General features: G+C 38.2%; 1 protein-coding gene across 6 annotated transcripts in view; it reads left to right on the forward strand.

Annotated features, from left to right (window-relative positions):
• Positions 1–22,252, forward strand: part of DENND4A (DENN domain containing 4A) — a 163,261-nt gene that overhangs the window by 26,981 nt on the left and 114,028 nt on the right. For 2 of the 6 annotated variants that reach the window (XM_064570280.1, XM_064570278.1), the window contains exon 1: positions 29–301. The exons of 2 other annotated variants lie outside the window; for them this stretch is intronic. The gene's annotated coding sequence lies outside the window, so the exon portion shown is untranslated. Of the gene's footprint in view, positions 1–28; positions 302–22,252 lie in introns of those variants that run through there. 2 more of the 6 variants (XM_064570275.1, XM_064570279.1) reach the window with 1 other exon arrangement.

A 22,252-nucleotide genomic window follows, 5' to 3' on the forward strand; every position in this document is an offset into this window, starting at 1 on the left:
CCCCGCCCCCTCCGTCACTGCCAAGATGGCACCAGTCGCAGTGGCGGCGGCCGCAGCGGCTGGAGCCAGAGAAGGAGGCGGAGGCAGCGGCTGCTGCGAGGGGAGGGGGAGTCCCGTCTGACTGAGACGGCAGGCCTGGGCGGGCGGGGGTGCCGCGCAGGGCGGAGCGCCGGGCTGGGGATGAGCTAAGCGGGTTCAGAGCGCCGCGGCATTCAGCCCCTCGTGTCCCGCCGCCGTCGGGAGGGGACTGGGCACCACTCTCCAAGCTCGACCCACTGCTCGCGCTGGAGCCAGCGGTGAGGTGAGTGCGGGGGTGGCGGCGCGGACAGCGGTGGCATGTGGAGCTGTCACGGCCCGGAGCGGTGACAGCCGTGGTCGCGGGAGCGGGGTCGGCAGGGCTCGGAGAGGTGGCGCGGGTGGCCGCGACCTCCGCCCGGGGGCTTCTCAGAGCCGGGCGGTCCTCCGCGGGCTCGGTCCGCTCTGGGCTGGCGCGGCGGTGCTGAGAGTAGCGCCCGCACCTCTGTGTCGGACGCGTGGGGGGCTCTGGTGTTTTCTTTCCAGATTTTCTATTCCGGGCTGGTTTGGGGCTCTTGTTGTTGGGAGGTGGGGGTGGGGTGGGGGCGGGGGCGGTGAGAGGGGAGGTCCTGAGCTGGGATTTTGACAAGCCCGTTACGTAAGACGGAGGTGGCCTTCCGGAATCCCACCTGCTCGATATTTTAAACAGGCAGCAGCGGGAGCCTTGCGGGCCCCCAGAGGCCCGATTTTCCTCCCGGGGGTCTGCTTAGCCAACCCCGGCCAGCACGGGTCGGGTTAGCGTGAATTCAAGTTGGTCAGTTGCATTTTGTGTGTGTGTGTGTGTGTGTGTGTGTGTGTGTGTGTGTCTATTTTTGCGGGCGGGGGGGGGGACGTTCCTGGTCGCCACCATTCCCTTTGAAGTTTATCGCTTTGAGGGAGGGAGGAGAAAAAAGAAAAAAGCTTGTGACCCAAAACTGGGTCGCAGCGACAGCTTTTCATGATCGTGCTTTTAAATGACAGATGTGCTGGAAGATTTTTGTTACTGTTCCAGAGTGCTTTTAATTCAAACGTATGGTTACGCCTGGAGGCTTAGAGAAGGGTTTTTGTCTTACAGGACAGTTATTTGTTGTTTGCAACAGCAGGAAAGGCATCAGTCAACAGGCATGTATTTATTTGAGGAGAAAACGCGTGTCAGCCAGCTAGAGACTCGTGAGGACAGAAATTGTATTACTCCGTGAATATGTTATTCTTTCAAATGCATTGTACGTTAATTAAAATAATAGCCCAAGTGTGTAAGAAGCAATTTTACAAGATTGCAAGCTGTTGTTTGGTGTATATAGTCTCTGTTTTCTGCTTGCCCTAATCTACCTCTTCTCTCCTCTTGGGGGAAGGAGGCGGAGACACCTGTAAACAGCGTAGCCCAGGTTACACTAATCTATTGTAGTACATTTGAGATTATTGTAAAAAGTAGTCTCTGGGGGACCTAAGATTAGGTAATAAGTAAGGACTGTTGGGCAAGTTACTCAGTTTATGTTTAGAGTAGATAGTTCTGGGAATCCAGCTTTTGAAAACTTAAGTACGCAGAATTTCTGAGCTATTTGAACCCTGTTTGAATTTATAATGAAACAAAAGGTTGTATTTGGCTTCTTTTATTGGAACTTTGTTTTATTTTGGCCAGAATTAAACATTTTGGGCAACTTTTACTTCATTTTCACAATTTCCCTTTGAACTGCAGCTCTCAGGAGGAGTCCAGACTAGTATATATCATGCCATCATCATCATTATATATATGTTATATAATTTTCTTTTTCTAAATGATTAAATACAGACTTCACTGTGGAATTTTTAAAGAATGTACTTTTTAGGAAAATTAATTGATCTTGACACCGGCCCAATAGAAATAAGAGTAAATTTTGGTCTGAGTTTTAAATTTATGTACACAAATTTACACTTTTGAAAATCGGTGAAGCGATGTAAATTTTTTGTTTGTGCAAGAGAGCCAGAAGCTGATGCTGATTTGTTCTGAACTTTTCCACATGAATTACCACTGGCTTAAATAGTTATTGATTCTTAAGCTCCTGGAGCTGTTGGCCTATTTATGGCAGCTTGAATAATATTTGGAATAATTGGAAAACTATAAGAAGGAAAGAGTATATGACATTTATTAATTCATTCAAAAATAATAAAAATCATGGCAGAATTGTAAAAAAAACCCTTATTTTTTCATTTGAGTGATAATATTTACACTACCTTTTTGTTTCCAGAATTCTTCTAAACAGTCTACCTACTATGGAAACCTAGATTTAAGCACTGATTCAGATAGAGATGTATATTACAAATCTTGTATCATTCCTATTTAAATTGATGGCTCATTATTCCAAGTAGAAAACAAAAGTGGCTCTAGCAGGAAAATTGACTTGTTATTCTTGTCCTCTCTGATGTCAGAAACTTATCTTGGGGCTTTCCTCTTTCTTACCAGATGTGGAAGATGAGACTGACTGAAGGAAAGTTGATAAAAAAAACTTCCTCTTTGTTTGTTTAATACCCCAGATTAATGATCATTGCTCAGTAGAATTTGTGAGTTGGGGAGAAGTGAAGTGCTCCACGCTTTATTACTGTATATACTAGTTATCACTTTGAATTCTAACACAGCAGTGTAGAACTTTATACATAAAAAGGATTAATTTATATAGTTTGTTACTATAGTAGGGAAAAATTTATAATAGTCAAAATGCCATATAATAGAGGAATAGTGAAACGAATGATAATCCAGTGGTAGATGCAGTTTTTAAGGGTCACATTTTCAGAAATATTTACTGACATGAGAAAGTACAAAATAGTGTTGAGAGAAAAGTCAGAATATAAAGAATATACTTTGTCATTATTTATAACATATCACGTATACATGGCAAAATGATTGGCAGGAAATAAATTTTTTTAAAGGTTTTATTTATTTATTTGAGAGAGAGTGAGAGAAAGCATAGCTGGGGGAGAGGCAGATGGAGAGGAAGAGGCAGACTCCCTGCTGAGCAGGGAGCCCAACACGGGGCTCCATCCCAGGACCCTGAGATCATGACCTGAGCTGAAGACAGACGTTCAACCGACTGAGCCACCCAGGCACCTCGGAAATAAATATTTTAATAAGATATTAAAAGGTGTCTGTATGATGGGATTAGAGGTCATTTTTATTTTAGTATTTATACTTTGTTCTATCTTCTGAATAGTATTACTGTAATAATGACAAGAGTGACATTAAAATGTTTTCAAGGGTCATAGGAGAAAATCCTGAAAATCCCACAAAACCACTGCTCCAATAGGGAGACTATTTTATGATTATTAGAAAACTAACTCAAAGTATGGTGCTTATGCAGTACGCAGTAATGGAAGGAGCTAGTAATTTAGGTGAAGGCACTCTTCTGGTTACCAGCACCAACCTGGTAGTGGTTTTACATATGTAGATGATTCTATTAATGCACATTGTTGGGGCGCCTGGGTGGCTCAGTTGGTTAAGCGACTGCCTTGGGCTCACGTCCTGATCTCAGGGTCCTGGGATCGAGCCCCACATCGGGCTCCATGCTTGGCGGGAAGCCTGCTTCTCTCTCTCCAACTCCCCCTGCTTGTGTTCCCTCTCTTGCTGTCTTCTCTGTCAGATAAATAAATAAATAAATAAATAATCTAATGCACACAGTTACTCTCAACCTCTTTTCTATTTGGATCTCACACCCAAACTGTTTTATATTGATAGTGCCACCTACTGATGGACTGCTTGACTCAGTCTTTTCCTCTTTACCCCATCAGTCAGTAGATAGCAGTTTTTGAATGTTTGTGAGGTGCCAGGTATTTTGCTAGTCACTGAAGATACAGAGGTAAATGAAACATGATTTCTGTCCTCAAACTCTGGTTGAGAACCCTTTCTTTTTTTCTTGGGCCATCAGTGCATACTGTGTACTTTGCTTTTCCTGTTTCACTGCTCGTGGCCTGGCACCTCAGCCAGTATCTTTTTTGCTGGTGCTTATATCCTCGTTTAACTTTCTGTATGGGAAAATATGTTTTGAGGTCCAAACAACCAATTTACAAATAAAGTTTTAGAACATTACTTGATTGTATGTTGGAGAATCTTATATTCGGAAGAGCTGCTGTTATTGTTATTTTTAAAGTGTGTGATTAATTTCTTGGTGCCTCCTTGTTTCCTTCTTTTAAAAAGCACAAACAAGTAGAAACCAATAGGGAGAAGAGACAAACTATCAAGAAAAAAGGTGGAGAGATATCAAGGGAGTTTTTCTGCTGGTGCTGTACTTTATTTTCACCAAGAATAGTGAGTCATCAAAATGTATAGTAAGAGATACTGTTTCTACTATACTTTTAGTATCTCTTTGGACCCATATAAAAATGCATTTTCCATGTACATACACACATAAACTCACAGGTTAGCTATTTTCATTTCCAAATAAAAGCTGAAATCGGGAGATTGGAAATTTCTTAAATTTATTTTTATTTTTACTTTTATATTTTATAGATGATACAATTTTGAAAAGCTTTAAAAATACAGAAAATTACAAAAAAGTAGTAAGCACACGTATACTCATACAAATGTTAACATTTTTTCACTTTTGTCTCAGATACATTTTTAATTTAAAAAACTATGTATATCATGGTTATCACACTGAATGCTAAAAGAGCAGGTAGAACTTTATACTGTACTTGAACATTGCTGATCAAGTTAAAGTCCTTTTTGTTCTCCTCAGTTTCATCTTCCCTCCCAGGGGCAATTGTTATGATAAATGTGATGTGTATCCTTCCATTTTACCTTTTAATAAACTTTACATATGAACAATACGTGGCCTTGCTTTCGATGCTTTTGGAGAGCTGTGGGCTTTGGAGCCATATTCCCTTGGTTTAAATCTGGACTCTGCTACTTAATAGTTTTGTGACCTTAGGCACATTTTTAAGTCTTTCCGTGCTTCTATGTCCTCATCTATCAGATAGGGATAATAGATCTGCCTACCTCATAAGGTTGTTGTAGAAAGCAAGTGAGTCTATATAAGGTGCTTAAAACTGTTCCTGCCCGCCCCCCCTTGTTTTTTAATGTGCTGGCTAATTTAAGCAGCTGTTAATATGATTTTTTCATGGTATACATATTTTGAAACTTTCTAAATTTTTGCCCTCCTCCCCCATCTTTGTTGGCCCTTGTAGGACTGGCTCATTTGTGTTGACTGGTGTGTAATGTTCCATTAAATAGATATACTGCTATTTAGCATTTACTCTATTAATGAATGTTGATTGTTTTTATTTTTTATGTATTATAACAGTGCCTTGTGAACATCCTTGTATTTCCTGAAGCACATACCAGTGTTTCTCCAGATCATAAACCTGATTGTCAAATTGTGGGGTCTTAGGATATAAGCATCTTTCTCTATACAGGATAGTTATTGGATATTGACAAACATTTTCTGTTCCTCCATACCAACAGCTAATGTTGTCAGACTTGATTTTTTCCAATCTGATTGGTGTGAAATGGCATTTCATTTCCCATTTTTATTTCCTTTCATCTTTTCTTATATATGAGCATTTTTGGTTGTCTCTTCAGTGATTTGCCTGTACCTGTCCTTTACTCATTTTCTATTGGGCTGTCTTTTTTTTACTGCTCTTTAGGAGGTTTTTTGCTCTGTTTGTTTTTAAATATATTCAAGATAGTTACAAATGTTAGTGAAGTTTATTTGTTTGTTGGTAAAGTTTGTTTTTATTTGTTTTTTGGTTTCCAAATTTCTTGAACAATGACCATTATGGACCTAAGTTATTGTGAATTTTACACTCTAGTATATTGTTATTAGTGAACTTTCCAATGTACTTTCTTAAAATATGTATCTACATTCTCCTTCTGAAACTATGAGGAGATGTAATGTACTGTAAATATATTTTACCTAAAACTATTTAAACTTTTTGGACTTAAAGAGCCAGGCAGAATTTTTGTTAATATAATTAGTACCACAGTTTTTCTTTAGTCCAAAATACGAGTCCTGCTTGAGGAGAGTTTTCTGCTTCTAAAGTGCTTACCAACTAAGGAGTAAAAATGTACACATATTAAATGACCATAGGCACTTACATGTACAATATTGTAAACTATTCATCAGCGTTGAGATTGTTTTGCACAGTACTAACTGTATTTCTGTTTTTGTCCAACCTACTATACGTGACTTAAAGGACTAAAAGTCTGATTAAGACAATAACTTTCCTATTATTATCATTTTAAATAAACTTAATTTAGAGTAGTTTTATATTTACAGAAAAATTGCAGGAAGTTACCATGTACCCTGCACCCAATTTTCCGTTGTTAATATTTGACATTTCTTTGTTACAACCAAGGAACCAACGTTGGAACATTACTATTAACTAAAGTCCATATTTTACTTGGAATCATTAGTTTTAACTAATGTCCTTTCTGGATTCTAGAATCCCATCCAGAATACCATAGTACGTTTAGTCATCATGTTTCCTTTGGCTCCTCTGGGCTGTACTGGCTTCTAGATTTTCCTTGTTTTAGATAGCCTTGACTGTTTTGAGGAGTTTGGGTCAGATATTTTGTAAAGTGTCCCTCAGTTTGGGTTTGTCTGATATTTTTCTCAGAGTTAGACTGGAGTTTAGGTTTGGGGCAGGATGACCACAGAGGTAAAATTCTAATTATATGATCTCAAGGGTGCATACTATCAATATGACTTATCAATGATATTTTTAACCTCAATCACCTGGTTGAAGCAATGTTTGCCAGGTTTCTCTACTGGAAAGTTTTCCCATATTCTACTTTTTGGAAACAAATCACTAAGTGGAGACTATACTCAGTGGGTGGAGAATTAAGTTCCAACTCCTTGATGGGGAAGTGTCGGCAAAATTATTTGGAATTCTTTTGTAAGGGAGATTTTTCTCTTTCCCTCCATTTATTCATTTATTCAATCCATATGGACTCAAGGATATTCATTTTATAACTTTGGGTTATTATCCTATACTACTTTATTTTGTTCCTTAAATTGTTATATCTCTTTCAGGTTAGTTCCTGTGACCAATAGGACATACGCTATTGTTTTTTGTTTTTTAACACTTCTTTATTTCTGGTACTACAAGGTACTCCAAACTCATCTATGTATTCCCTGCCTCAGTCCTCCAATCAATCATTTCTCCAAGGATCCCTTGGTTTCTAATTATATTAGAAACCAAGATCTGGGCACTAGGTGTGCTCATTGCTGCCGGGATATCATTGCTTCTAGGCCTTCTCAGTGTACAGACCTAGGAAATGTATGCATGCATATTAATCCACATATACAAACATACAACTATTTTTGTATCTATCTGTGTGTATCTATATGAAGCTAAACATGAGTTTATACTGTTAATCTTTGACTCTACTTCAGTACCATCTGGTTCATTCTAGCTATACCCCCTTGCTTATGTGTAACCGCCCTCTCCAAAAGTAAGAAACCCGACTCTCACCATCTGCCATCCATTTATTTGGTCAGTCCTGTCATAAATGTACAACAGAAACAACTGTACCAACTAGAGCATTTTTATATACAGTTCTTGTGTCTTTAGTCTTAGCATTTCCAGTCAAAGTACCGTTTTCCACAGTCACTTAGGTCAGAACTTTTTAGAACCTTTTTTCCCTTGTCCTCCATATTTAAATTTTACTTTTTATAAATTAGTCTAAGTTACATAGTAATTACATCTTATCAAAAATTTATCCAAATTTATCAAAAAGTTATCAAAACTTCCCTTGCTTAATTATGGAGCCTTAGTTCTATATGGCCTTTTTCCCCCACTTTTGTGGCAAAAAAATAACAATTAAAAAATAAAATAAAATCCAGTCTGTGAAAGTAGTATTTCTTGAGGTTTAGCCAGAACAGTACTCCTTCATTTGGTTGTTAGTTGACATCTTTATGATTTGGACTGAGAGTTTTTATAGCTTCAAATATTTTTTTTTTAATTTTTTTTTTTTAAGATTTTATTTATTTGCGAGAGAGAGAATGAGAGACAGAGAGCATGAGAGGGGGGAGGGTCAGAGAGAGAAGCAGACTCCCTGCTGAGCAGGGAGCCCGATGTGGGACTCGATCCCGGGACTCCAGGATCATGACCTGAGCCAAAGGCAGTCGCTTAACCAACTGAGCCACCCAGGCGCCCTATAGCTTCAAATATTTTTAATAGTACATGTTGAGATGTGCCATTTAGTGGGGCATTAAAGATCATTGCAAGTAAACAAATATATACTTGAGTGCTCAGAATGTACCTGTATTCTTACAATAATTTTATATGGATTAATTCATTTAATTCCCTCAAGAAACCTGGGGGGGGGGTAAGTACTTTATTATTTTGCCTCTTTTAAAGATGAGGAAATTAAGACACTGAGAGATGAAGCATCTTGTTCAAGGTCACATGGCTAGTCAGTGGCAGAGCTGGTATTTGAATGCAGCCAGTCTGACTGTGGAGCCTGCCTTCTCAATCACTTTGCTATATTACCTCTAATTAAAGAAAAGAGGTTCAAAGAATGGTAAGAGTTATGAAGGAAGTAAAACAGGATGATATGAGAAAATGACTAGAAGAGGGTACTTCCTCGGGAAGTCTTTTCTCAAGAGATGATATTTGACATATGAGAAAGAGTCAGTTATGTGAAGAGCTGAGGAAAGAGGGATCCTTGTGGGACAGCATCTGGTGCAAAGCCTTGCAGTACAAAGGAGTTTAGGATGAGAACAAAAAGGCACCTGGCACAGAAGGCCAAGTGTAGTGAGCAAGGGCAAAAATAGTCCATGACAGGCTCTAGCGCTTATTATATGTGAGGTTCCATGCAATAAGTCATTCAGTAATCAAAATAACCCATTATCTCAATTTTATAGATGAAAATATTGATGGAATACTCTGCATTGGCTGAAATTAACTCTTTTGTCTCCCATTTTTTTCTTTATCCCACTGCAGTCTAATTTCTACTTCCTGAAATAAACAATAACAATAATACTTTGGGCCCTTTTCTCATGAAACTCTGCCCCTTGACTTCCACTATGCTGTCCTCTTGTTTATCCTGCCTGTCCCAGTAGAAGTGTTGCTGTAGGCATTGGCTGATTGCGCTTCTCAGCCTTCACATTTTCCCTAGTAAGTCATAGTACCTTTGTGGTTTAGTTACCAATTACTCACCAAGCTGTTTTCCCAGCATTAGTATCTTTCCAAAGCATCAGATTATCTTAACTAACTGTTTACTTATCTTCACCTCAAACTCCACTGTCCAACCTGAACTTATATACCTGCCTGAAGTTTTGCTTTGATCTGTTGTCTTCTAAAGACATGATAATCTACTATGGACTTCATCATAGCAGGAATTTAGGAGTCATTCATGATTCCTCCCCCTCTTTCTCTCTCATTCCTATCCATTCATTTATTGAATTCTGCTGGCTTTACCTCCTAAATATATTCTGAATCATTTCCTCCCCTAGCATCCCTATTCTAACCACTGTCTTGTTAGGAACTACTTCCTTACTTTGTGGCTGGTTTTCCTATCTTCACTTTCATCTCCCTGAGAGTCACCTTCTCAGAATTGCCAGACGGGTGTGTCTAAAATGCAGTTTGAAGATTTTTCATTGACTCCCCATTATCAGCTGGATAAAGTTGAACTCCTTACCATGTCATTAAGACAACATGATTTGGCCTCTGACTGGTTCTCTAATCTTAACTCTTACAATTTCTGCTTTCCATTTTCCACTCTAGTCATGTGGAACTACTTTTTGAAGATTCCCTGAATGTATAGCTATTTCTGAATTGTTGACCGTTGCTTATGTAGTCCTTCTGCTTGGAATAACTTCATTTTTTCCTTCCCTTTTCCTTTTGCCTACCTAACTCTTTTGCATCTTTTTTAAGACTCAGCCTACAGGCACCTGGGTGGCTCAGTTGGCTAAGTGTCTGCCTTCAGCTCAGGTCATGATCTTGGTCCTGGGATCAAGCCCCATGTAGGTCTCCCTACTCAGTGGGGAATCTGCTTCTCCCTCTCCCTCTGTACAAGCTGTCTCTCTCGCTCTCTCAAATAAATAAATGAAATCTTAAAAAAAAAAAAAAAGACAGCCTAAGCATTACTTCCTCCAGAAAGCATTCTCAGACTCAGATTCTTGGCTAGATTATCAAGTCCCTTGTGAAATAATCTATTAGTAACTATGTTATATCTCAGGCACCTAGAAACAGTGCCTGGCACAGCGAAGATACTCAGTAAGAATTTGTTGAGAGAATTATTATAGTGTTGGAAAGGCAGTATAAGGTGGTTGGCTCTGGATCCAGAATGTCTGGGAATGAAACCTGGCTTTACTATTTAACTACCTGTGTTATCTCTCTGTACCTCCGTTTCTTCCCCTTTAAAATGGGAATAGTGAAGTCTTCATAAGATTGTTGTGAAACTTTGTTAATGCAAGTAAGGACTCGGAACAGTGTCTGGCACTTAGTAAATAGTCCATAAATACCTGTTGTTGCTCTTAGAATGTTTTAATTTATGTATCTGTGTCCCCTCACCAACCTGAAATTAGCAAATGAATGAACAAACCAACTAATCCTGGGTTTTAAAATGAAAGATATATTCCAGCCTTTGAGAATGTAATGGCAGGTTGACCATGAGTCTTTCTAGTAGCTCCAACATTTGGTGTTTTGTTACAAATTGAAATTGGCATTAATGATGGTTAGCGTATCTTAATTCTATTTAATTATTTAAATTTCAGCACACTTAAAATTTTTTTTTGAGTTTAGTTGACACACAATGTTACATTAGTTTTGGGTGTACAATAGTGATTTGACTTAACTATATGTTATGCTATGCTCACCACAAGTGTGGCTACCATCTGTTACCATACAATGCTATTATAATATCATTGACTGTATTCCCTTTGCTGTGCCTTATTCCCGTGACTTGTTCATTCTATAACTGGAAGCCTGTGTCTCCCTCTCCCCTTCACGCATTTTGGCGATCCCCCCACCCTCTCCCCTCTGGCAACCGTAAGTTTGTTCTGTTTATAGGTCTGATTCTGCTTTTTGTTTATTCATTTATGTTTTTTTAGGCTGCACATATGAGTGAGATCATACGGTATTTGTTTTTCTCAGTCTGACTTATTTCACTTAGCAAAATACCCTGTAGGTCCATCCATGTTGTCCCAAATGGCACAATCTCATCCTTTTTTTTTTTTTCTAATTTAGATTCAATTCAGTTAACATATAGTGTATTATTAGTTTCAAGGGTAGAATTTAGTGATTTATCAGTTGCATGTCACACCCAGTGTTCATTATATCAAGTGCCCTCCTTAATGCCAATCACCCAGTTACCCCATCCCCCCCATCTCCCCTCCAGCAACCCTCAGTTTGTTCCCTATAGTTAAGAGTCTCCAGGGCGCCTGGGTGGCTCAGTCGGTTGAGCGTCTGCCTTCGGCTCAGGTCATGATCCCAGGGTCCTGGGATCGAGTTCTGCATCGGGCTCCCTGCTCTGTGGGGAGCCTGCTTCTCCCTCTCCTCCCCACTTGTGCTCTCTATCTCACTATCTCTGTCTCTCTCTCTCAAATATATAAAATCTAAAAAAAAAAAAAAATTAAAAAAAAAAGTCTCCTATGGTTTGCCTCCCTCTCTGTTTTTATCTTATTTTTCCTTCCCTTCTCCTATGTTATCTGTTTTGTTTCTTAAATTCCACATATGAGTGAAATCATATGATATTTGTCTTTCTCTGACTTATTTCACTTAGTATAATACCCTCTAGTCCTATCCATATCATTGCCAATCTCATCCTTTTTTATGGCTGCATGATATTCATATATATATATATACCTACACACATATGCCCCATATCTTTCCTTTTCCACTCTTCTATAGATGGACACTTAGGTTTACCATCCTTTTCTTATTAATCATACTGTTTAAACTCTAGCAATGCCCTTTAATGTCTCTTAATTTTCACATAGCCTATACTGTAGCATTTAACCAGCTTTTCCTGTTATGAATTAAGGTGTGAGGGTGGTAGCTCTGCTAAGATTGGGCTTTTTATTAATTTGGGAGAGAAACTGAAGCATGTTGTAGAGAAAGATTGAACAAGGGGGCACAATGGGAAAATTAGAAAGCTTCTCAACTATTTAGCCAAACCTGCACAGTGTCCCTTCTGTATTTGGTTTAAAATAAATTTACAGATGAAGTACTCATAATCAAATGTAATTTCAGTAAACATTCTAGAAGCAATAAAAGTCATTAAAAATTACGAATGCCTCTGCCTTCTTCCATTATTATAAACAATTGAGACTTGTTTACTTCAAATCTTTTTTACGGCAATCAATCACTGTTCAGTTTTTCACAAACTTTCCCTTTTACCCTAAGTTTGCTCTCATTTTTTTCTGAATGCCACAACTGTCTGTATAATCTTGGCAAATTTGATAGAAGTGCTGTTTGTTTTGTTTTGTTTGTTTTTATCTCTGAACTTGCTGTTACATTTGTAGATTTTCCCAGTCTTGCTCAATTTTGATTATGTGAAACTGGTCAGTTTTTCTTACAAAAGTATGTTTTGAACCTAGGAATAGTACAAGGTACTGATATTCATTGTTCTTCACTATCCATATGAAACTGTTACTAAAGAAACTAGTTGTGTGGTGGTATTTTTTTTTTTTAAGTCTGAGTTGCCAAAGGAAATTTTTACTAACAAGCTAATGTCAAAGAAACAAGGAAAACCTAATATAACAGTCTTATTTTAAAAGCCAGTGTGCCATGTAAAAAGGAAATGCTTCCTTTTTTTTTTTAAAGGGCACTGTCTTCTACCACTAAGTATTTTAGTTGAGGACTCTGAAGTGGTATGTTTTTAAAAGAAATAGGTATACATGGATGGGGAAAACCATATAATGATACTTAGGCTAATTAGGTAGGACTGGCTATTATTACCAGAAAAGATACAACTCTCATCCACTTTGTGGTCAAAATTGTAGTAAGCAGTATCATTTTTTCTTTTAAAAACACGTTTTGGTCTAATAATCTCTAAAATATTCCCTATTCCTCAATCTCTGGGTTTTGTCCTATACTTTGAAATAGAATTTTATTCATACTGACCCACAACTATGCTGAAGTTGGATATATAGGCCGTTGTTTGAACCTCTTATGGTTGATGAATAGTTTTCATTTTCTTAAGCTGAGGAATGCCTGAAGATACCAATGTAACAGCCAGCCATTTTTTAACAAGGCTTTTTTCCCTCCTATGATTAACTGACATTTTTATATTCCTACTTGACCTCTTCTTTTTTGAGGTTTTTAAAATCTTTAAAATCATTTCTTTTTTTGTAACAAATTTGTTTGTTTGTAGCAAATCACATTCAAACTAATGTTAAAAAAAAAAAAAAAAGAATTAATGTTAATGGCAAGGATCCTGGGGATTTCACAGTACCTGGAAATAGAAGTGCAGACAGGCTTCATGAGGGGGAGGGAAACCGGGGGTTGGAAACTCATCAGCGACTCAGGTGGCTGGTTTCTCACCACCCTGGGACAGCATGATCTCTCTGCTTCTCTCTACTTGTCCACTTCATTTTTCTGTAGCTACATTTTGTTTTTTACCATTGTGCATAACTGAACAAGTCTTCCAACTCCTAAATTCATACATTCACTCATGGTTCTATGACCTTGGATTTTAGGCAGTTTGAGGCAAGTGTTTATGTATGGTCTAATCAGCTATGGCAGATGAAACCAAGGTTTCATGGAACATCGCAGGCCCCATTTTTATGGTGGGGGAGATGCTGGGTATACAACTCTCAGAAGAGAAGTATGTAAGCTAAGGAGATATCTTAAAGGTGGTGATTACAAAGGAATACTAAATAATGTGAAATAAAATTAGCATTTTTTAATAAAAAGGGCACTCACTCGTTGGCTTTATATAGTAGTTAATGTAACAAAATTATTTCATCCCCAGTCCATAGGTGATTATTTTGAAAGCTGTAAAAATATCTCCCTTTTTCAAATAAAAACCAGTGAGATCTGATTTTTTAGCTTCCGCATACAGAATTTGAAGTTTGAGTCATGCTATTTCATGAACTCAAATAACCTTATATTAATATCATTATGAATACATCATGCCATTCTCTCTTCAGCAAGCACTTGCTGACTGCCTGTTCTCTGCTAGAGACTGCTAAAACAGATATTTACAGAGATAGAGATGTAACATTGCTTACTCTCAAAGAATTTCTAATCTAGTTGTGAAGAGTACATGTTCAAAGAAACGATTATAGTATTAATGTGATAATCATAATAGAGATATGTACAGGATTCTCTTGAGAATAACAGTCTCTCCTGGAGAAAGGGGTTGGGGAAGACTTCAAAAAGCAGGTCTCAAATATTATGCAGAGCCAGGCCATTTTAACAAGGGCATTCTGGCAGAAAGAAATGAATTTGCAAAGGTGGCGTGGAGTTTGATATGACTGAAGTGAATTTTTAGACCAATCAATTTATGAAACTGAAATGAAACTTATTTTTTCATATCTATCCTTCACATGGTAGTGAATACCAGTTTCTTCAAAGGAGGATTACAGATTTTAGAATATTCAAATCATTTTGTTCTATAACTTTGATGTCACTTTTGAGAATGACATGTCACTGATCATTGTTTTCAGCCTCCTTTATCAGATTTTTCTTATAGTGGTTTTGGTTAGTTTGTTAGTTTACTTTTATGGTGATTTTTTTCCTATTCAAGCATAGGTGTCCATACAGTAGATGACTGAAAATACTAGAGCTTATAAAACTAATGAAGATCATAGTTCTTATAAGAAGTAAACAGTGAAAATAATATATATATGCCTAACATAATTTTAAAAGTTAAATCTCTAAAAATGACCTATATCAATACTGAAATTTTGTAATTTCTGAAGGAGCATACACAACATGCATACATACACACACATATGTCCTGTTATGTAAAATATTTTACATCAGTTTTTTTCTCTTTAGAGTTGTACCTACCATTAAGCAAAACTAGTGTAAGCAGTTGGCAGAATGCCCTGTGTGCTTCACTACTCTCATCCGTTGGTTAACACCTTTACTTCTCTTTTCAATTCCTTTATCCACTCATTCATGATTCCTACACCTCCCCCCACCACAACCAACCAAAAACCCCCCCAAAACCCCAGAACTCCCTAGTTGACTGTTCTGAGAAGTGACTGAGGTAGGTGAGAAGGATAGAGCAAAGGAAGGTAGTTGTGGCCAGCTTTGCGGTGGAGACAGTAGTGATGGTGGTGGGTGGGTGTGTCTTTTAGGCATGAGGTTCATTTTCAGATAGCAAACTCAGTAATGCCACCGTCGTCACAATGACTGTTTCTGATCCCCTTCCACAAACCCTTCAGTCTGCCTTTTGTCATTTTTGTCCTTCAAATACGCTTTTGATACTGTGTTAGGAGGAGGTGATGAGCAGAGAAAAGGTTATATGCCTTTTACTTGTTGCTCCTTCTGTTTGGAATGACCTTCCATCTCTCCTCTATTACCTTGGTCATATTTCTGGATTTAAATGACATCCCTTACTTTTCTGACTCCTCAAGCCTAAACTGTGTGTCTTTCTTGTGCTTTCTGTGATTACTTCTGTTACAGACTTAGCATTTATGGTAATTGCTTGTTTATTTGCCTGCTCTATTAACTCCTGGAAAGTGGGGCCATATCATTTGTCTTTGTGTTCCCAGTGCCTGCTACAGAGCCTGGCACGTGGTAACGTTACCATTCTTGGTTGCAAACAACAGAAATCAACTCTGGTTTGCTGAAGCAAAAGAAGAGGTATTTATTGAAAGTAATATCCTTTAGCTTACAGAAATGACTTGGAAGACTGGAGAACCAGACTCTGAGAACAAATAGGAAACCAACCAGCCAACCTCAGGATTAGACCAAAGTCATAGTCATGCTATAGAATTACCCTTTTCCTGTTTAAGACACCATCGACTACCCCACAGGACCCTGGACGCCATTGCATCACCATTGTGTGCTACATGTTACTGCCCTAAAAATGAATTTTAAACTGTCTTAACAACTTTAGGTCTAGATTAAAATTCTGCATGAAAGCATCTAATTGACCAGTCTATGTGCCTTGTCCCTAAGTAGGAAAGCAACTCTGTGACCTCTTTGGCTTATGTGGTTGATTTTAGGCCCCAGCTTCCTTTGAAGACATATATAGTGGCAGAGTCTGTAAGCAAAGAAGGGGAGTTCAGATGCTAGACTATCAAAAGTAAAACAGACACATGTCTTTTTCAGTAAGCATTCAATAAATATTTATTAGATCAATGAATGAGAGAATCGGAGTCATGATTTCCTGTCTCTAAACATTTACATCATCAAGCATTGAAGTGATTATGGTACCACTTACGTGATTCACAAGAAAATCAATTCCAAGCCATCAAATAAGGAAAAGATAAGCAAAATCAGCAAAGTTCTGTTTTTTAAAATGATACCGCATTGTTAAATTATTTAAATAAAATTATTTGAATTAAATTTAAAGTGTCTTGTGGTTTCCCCTTTTTGTAATACCTGAAGCACCTATTTGTTTGCTTATCTCATCATTTACCACTGGATACAGCTGGGGTTTGAACTTGGCCAAACTAATTCCAGAGCACTTAACTACTGTTTTTATAGTCTTCGTATAGTTATGTTCAGCAATGACTTAATTAAAGCAAAAACAACAGCAAACTGTTATTTTAGAGAGCTCAGTGAGAGGAATGTTTCTGCTTGTGAAAAAGAAGTCTTTATTTCTTTTTTTTTTAAGATTTTATTTATTTATTTATTTATTTATTTATTTATTTATTTATTTATTTATTTATTTATTTAACAGAGAAACAGCGAGAGAGGGAACACAAGCAGGAGGAGTGGGAGAGGGAGAAGCAGGCTTCCTGCAGAGCAGGGAGCCTGATGCGGGGCTCGATCCCAGGACCCTGGGATGCGGGGCTCTATCCCAGGACCCACGCCCCAAGAAGTCTTTATTTCTAAACCATCTTATCCATCAAATATAAGGTCTTCTTACAGTCATTTTGGAACACTGTCTGGCATTAGGTACCAAAGTTGAATATACTCATACCCTACATCCTAGCAATTTTTTTAATGCCTGCATTTGTGCCTCAGAAATGTAGAAAACTCTGTATGGCTTTGTAATTATTTATAATAGCCTAACATTGGAAACAAGCCAAGTGTCTATTAATAATAGAGTGGATAAAAAAATTTTGATATATTCTTAAAATGAAAAACTATACAGAAATGAAAACTAACAAATTACTGCTATGCGTATGAGTAAGACTGTCTCAAACACACATTGGAGAGTGAGAAAAGCTAGACCAAGAATACATTCTGTATGAATCCTTCTGTCTTCCGTTTATGTAAAAGTGCAGAAACAGACAAAACTCATCTCACATTAAAAGTCAAGATAGTAGTTCTTTTTTGGGAAGATTCTAGGGGGACGGAGGGCTTCCTGTTACTGGTAGTGTTCTATTTCTTGACCTGGGAGATATTTATAATAGGTGGTATGTTCACTCTGGAAATTCACGGAGTTTTACCGTTTCTATACGTATGTGATACTTTAATTAAAAACTAAAAACAGGGGCGCCTGGGTGGCTCAGTCGTTAAGCATCTGCCTTCGGCTCAGGTTATGATCCCGGGGTCCTGGGATCAAGCCCCTCATCAGGCTCTCTGCTCCGCGGGAAGCCTGCTTCTCTCTCTCCCACTCCCCTTGCTTGTGTTCTCTCTCTGGCTGTGTCTCTCTCTGTCAAATAAATAAATAAAATCTTAAAAAAAAAAAAAAAGTAAAAACAAGGGGCACCTGGGTGGCTCAGTCATTAAGCATCTGCCTTCGGCTCAGGTTATGATCCCGGGGTCCTGGGATCAAGCCCCGCATCAGGCTCTCTGCTCCTCGGGAAGCCTGCTTCTCCCTCTCCCACTCCCCCTGCTTGTGTTCCCTCTCTCGCTGTGTCTCTCTCTGTCAAATAAATAAATAAAATCTTTAAAAAAATAAAATAAAAAAAAGACAAAAAACAGACTTGTGTATGGACTACTTTGGGGAGCATGGCTCAGTGAACCCCCTAAAGTTGTATGTAAAGTTTTATCTGAATATGTACATGTTGGTGTATTTTAAGGGAGAGAAGATCCTTAGCACTAATCAGATTCTCAGGGGGGTTCATGACTTTAAAAAGGTTAAGAACCTACCTCACCAAAGCCTGAATATTCAGAAAAATTATCGTTAAATACATTATGATGGAAAGCTTGTTTTTACAATGAGGTAAACCCTTGCCTCTGTGATCAGACCCTATGTTTTACATCCCATCTTCTCACACTTTCTTAAGGCTTTGCTTTTATAGTCATCTTTTTCTCCTTCATCCTCATTTTCTTTCTCTCTGGATGATTGCCATTGGCAAATCCCCATTAATTAATTTCATTCTTTTTTTTTTTTTTCTTAAGGCCTCTGTTGATTCCATGTCTTCTACCAGTTGCCACTCTGTTTCTCAACTCCCCTTCACATCAAAATGCCTACAAAGGGTTATGGATACTTCCTCATCTCCTGTGTTCTCCTCAGCTCGTTCCAGTTGGGCTTTCCTTCTTATAACACTCTACTGAAATCGGTCTTCTCAAGGTCATGATGATTTGAGTTTTGTAAAATATCTCTATTTGAGAGAAAGTGGGTGAGAGCACCTTAGGTACAGAGAATTGATTTAATCGTTATTTCTCATTTCATGGTATGCTTTCGTCATTGGCCTATGCTAAGGCAGGGGCCCTGCTTTAATTTCATCTTTCTTTATGCTCCATTTTCACTCTCATTCTCTTTCTCCTGTAGATACCCACTTTAGATATTTAGCATATCATCCTGAATGTATCTTTGAAAACTATAGTGATGTTTTTTAATGTATATAAGTGAAAGCTTTCTTGTTATACATTCCTTTCTGTTTCTTCCTATTTTCATTCAGTAAATTTAAAAAATTTATCGGGGGGCGCCTGGGTGGCTCAGTCATTAAGCGTCTGCCTTCGGCTCGGGTCATGATCCCAGGGTCCTGGGATCGAGCCTCGCATCGGGCTCCCTGCTCTGCGGGTGGCCTGCTTCTCCCTCTCCAACTCCCCCTGCTTGTGTTCCCTCTCTCGCTGTCTCCCTCTCTCTGTCAAATAAATAAATAAAATCTTTAAAAAAATAAAAATAAATAAAAAAGTTATCAGTATTGCTGTGTGCATCCATTTAATTGCTTCTAACTTCTGCATGGCATTCAAATCATGGTATCTGCCACATTTTAAAATGATTCCTTTATTTTCGGACACCTCAACTTGTTCATTCATTCATTCAACAAATATTGACCACACACTATTCTCTAGGCACTGTACTAGTTATTGGTTATATAGCAGTGACTGAAACAGAAAAATTCCTACCCTCATTGAATTTATAATCTTGTGGATAGACAAAGAGATAATAAAATGAGTTAAGTATAGTATGTACTATGTTAGGTGGTGAAAAGTAATAAGGTGAGAAAATCAGAACAAGGAAAGAGAATATGAAGTGCTGGATGTGGAAGGCTGTTGACCTTTTAAATAGGGTGGCCAGGGAAAGCTTCACTGAGATGGTGACCGAGAAGGGAGGGCCTGAGGATGGGCTGGCTTGGCTGGCATCCGGGAAGGCTAGTCCAGGTACTAAGAGCAGCAGGTAGAAAAGCCCCAGAGACTGGAACATGCCTGGTTTGTTCAAGGATCAGTCAGAACACTGACATGAAGCTCTCTCCAAGTTTTCTTCTTGGAGAAGAACACTGACATGAAGCTTCTACTCCAAGAAGCTCTCTAAGAGTTTTTTGGTTTTTTTTTTTTTAAGATTTTATTTGACAGAAACAGCGAGAGAGGGAACACAAGCAGGGAGAGTAGGAGAGGGAGAAGCAGGCTTCCCGCTGAGCAGGGAGCCCGATGCGGGGCTTGATCCCAGGACCCTGGGATCATGACCTGAGCCGAAGGCAGACGCTTGATGACTGAGCCACCCAGGCTCCCCTGAAAGTCCTATTATTTAGATGTTGACTCTAATTTTTCTAGCCTCTGTGTTTGGTGGGGGTTCAGAACTAATTCTTTAATTTTTTTCCTTTCAAATGCACTTTATTTTTTACAGCAGTTTTAGATTCACAGCAAAATTGAAGAGAAAGTACAGAGTTCCCATATACTCCTGTCCCCAGCACAGGCACAGCCTCCCCCACAATAAACATCCCACACCAGAGTAGGACGTTTGTTACAATCTGTGAACGTACGTTGACACATGATTATCACCCAAAGTCCATAGTTTGCATTACGGTTTCCTCTTTGTGTTGTACATTCTGTGGGTTTTGACAAATGTATAATGACATATATATAATGACAGATACAGAATAGTTTCACTGCCCTAAAAATCCTCTGTGCTTAGCCTATTTATCCCTCCTCTCTAACCATTGGCAATCCTGATCTTTTTACTGTCTCCAAGTTTTGCCTTTTCCAGAATGTCCTATAGTTGGAATCATACAGTATGTAGTCTTTTCAGGTTGACTTTTTTCACTTAGTAATATGCATGTAAGGTTCTTCTGTGTCCTTTTGTGGCTTAATAGCTCACTTCTTTTTAGAGCTGAGTAATATTCCATTGTCTGGATGTATCACAGTTTATCTGTTCACCTACTGAAGAACACCTTAGTTCTTTCCAAGGTGTGGCAATTAAGAATAAAGCTGCTGTGAACATCCACATACAGTTTTTTTATGGACATGTTTTCAGCTCATATATGTAAATGCCTAGAAGTGTGATTGCTGGATTATATGGTAAGAGTATGCCTAGTTTTGTCAGAAACTACCAAACTGTCTTCCAGACTGACTGTATGTGCCATCTTGCATTCCTACCAGCAGTGAATGAGAGTTTCTGTTGCCCCACATCCTTGCCATCATTAGGTGTCAGGGTCCTGGATTTTGGCTCTTCTAATAGGGGTATGGTGGTATCTCATTGTTACTTTACTTTGCATTTCCCTAGTGATACATGATGTGGAACGTCTTTTCATATGCTTACTCGTCTTCTGTTTATCTTCTTTGGTGAGCATCTGTTCAGGTCTTTTGCCCATTTTTTAATCAGGTGCTTTGTTTTATTGTTGAATTTCAGGTGTTCTTTATATACTTTGGATAACAGTCCTATATCAGATATATCTTTTGCAAGTATTTCTCCCAGTCAGTGGGTTGTCTTCTCATTCTGTTAAGCCTCCATATTTTCAAACTTTTATAATACATATCTTCCATTTATTTATACCTTCCTAACATCTCATCCTGATCATCTCCTTACTGATTTTATTTTTTACTGTATGCATTTTGTTATTTAACCTACTTTAAATTTTTCGGTTATTACATTTTTTAACACCCAATATCTCTAGTTGGTTCTTTATTTTTCCTTATTATTTTCCTAATATCCTACTTTAGTTTCCTGAGGATGTTTGTTATGCTTATCTAAGAAATGTGTTTGGTCTGGACCATAAATTCTGTTTCCTCTGGGATAGGTTGTTCTGGTTTTGGCCTTTTTTCCCTACCCCTCCCTTGTACTCCTGCAATGTTTATTTATTTATTTATTTATTTCCTGGAGCTCACATTCCCTTGAGAATATCAACTCTTTTGATAATATGAATAGGCAAAATCCCATGTTCAAATTTATCCCCTTCCTGGTGAATTTATAGAGTATAAGTATATGCACGTGTGAGAGAAGTGTGTTTAGGTTAAAGCTAATGCAGCTTTACCAAAGAAATAGTTTGGTTTTGGCTATTAGATAAACAGGTAGAGTTGTCAAGTAGGCATTTTGGATCTCGATGGCAAGTCATGGGTGGTGATATGAATTTGAAAGTGAGCAGCAGTTAGTGTAACTAATACGTTTTCATGAGAATAAGAAGAAAGGGAAAATCCTGGAGGTTGGTTTGATTGCTGAAAATTTGTTAAGGGATTTTAAAGAATAGAAGATATACTTTGTCTAGGACTGGTTCTGACCATCGGGTTGTTTAGAAAGAACAATACATCATCTAACCAAGCTGATTTGCTTACCCTTGTCAATTATGGGTCATTGTTTCAGGCTTCTGTGGAATAGTCTACATAGTTGACCCTTGAACAACACCAGTTGGAACTGTGTGGGTCTATTTATATGTAGATTTTTAAAGTACAGTAGTGTAAATGCCTTTTCTCTTATGATTTTCTTTCTTTTTTTTTTTTTTAAAGATTTTATTTATTTATTTGACAGAGAGAGACAGGGAGAGCA

The sequence above is a fragment of the Mirounga angustirostris genome, unplaced genomic scaffold (genome assembly GCF_029215605.1).
Source record: "Mirounga angustirostris isolate CCGP_5_RB_7025 unplaced genomic scaffold, mMirAng1.0.hap1 SCAF_9, whole genome shotgun sequence".
Classification (NCBI taxonomy): Eukaryota; Metazoa; Chordata; class Mammalia; order Carnivora; family Phocidae; genus Mirounga; species Mirounga angustirostris.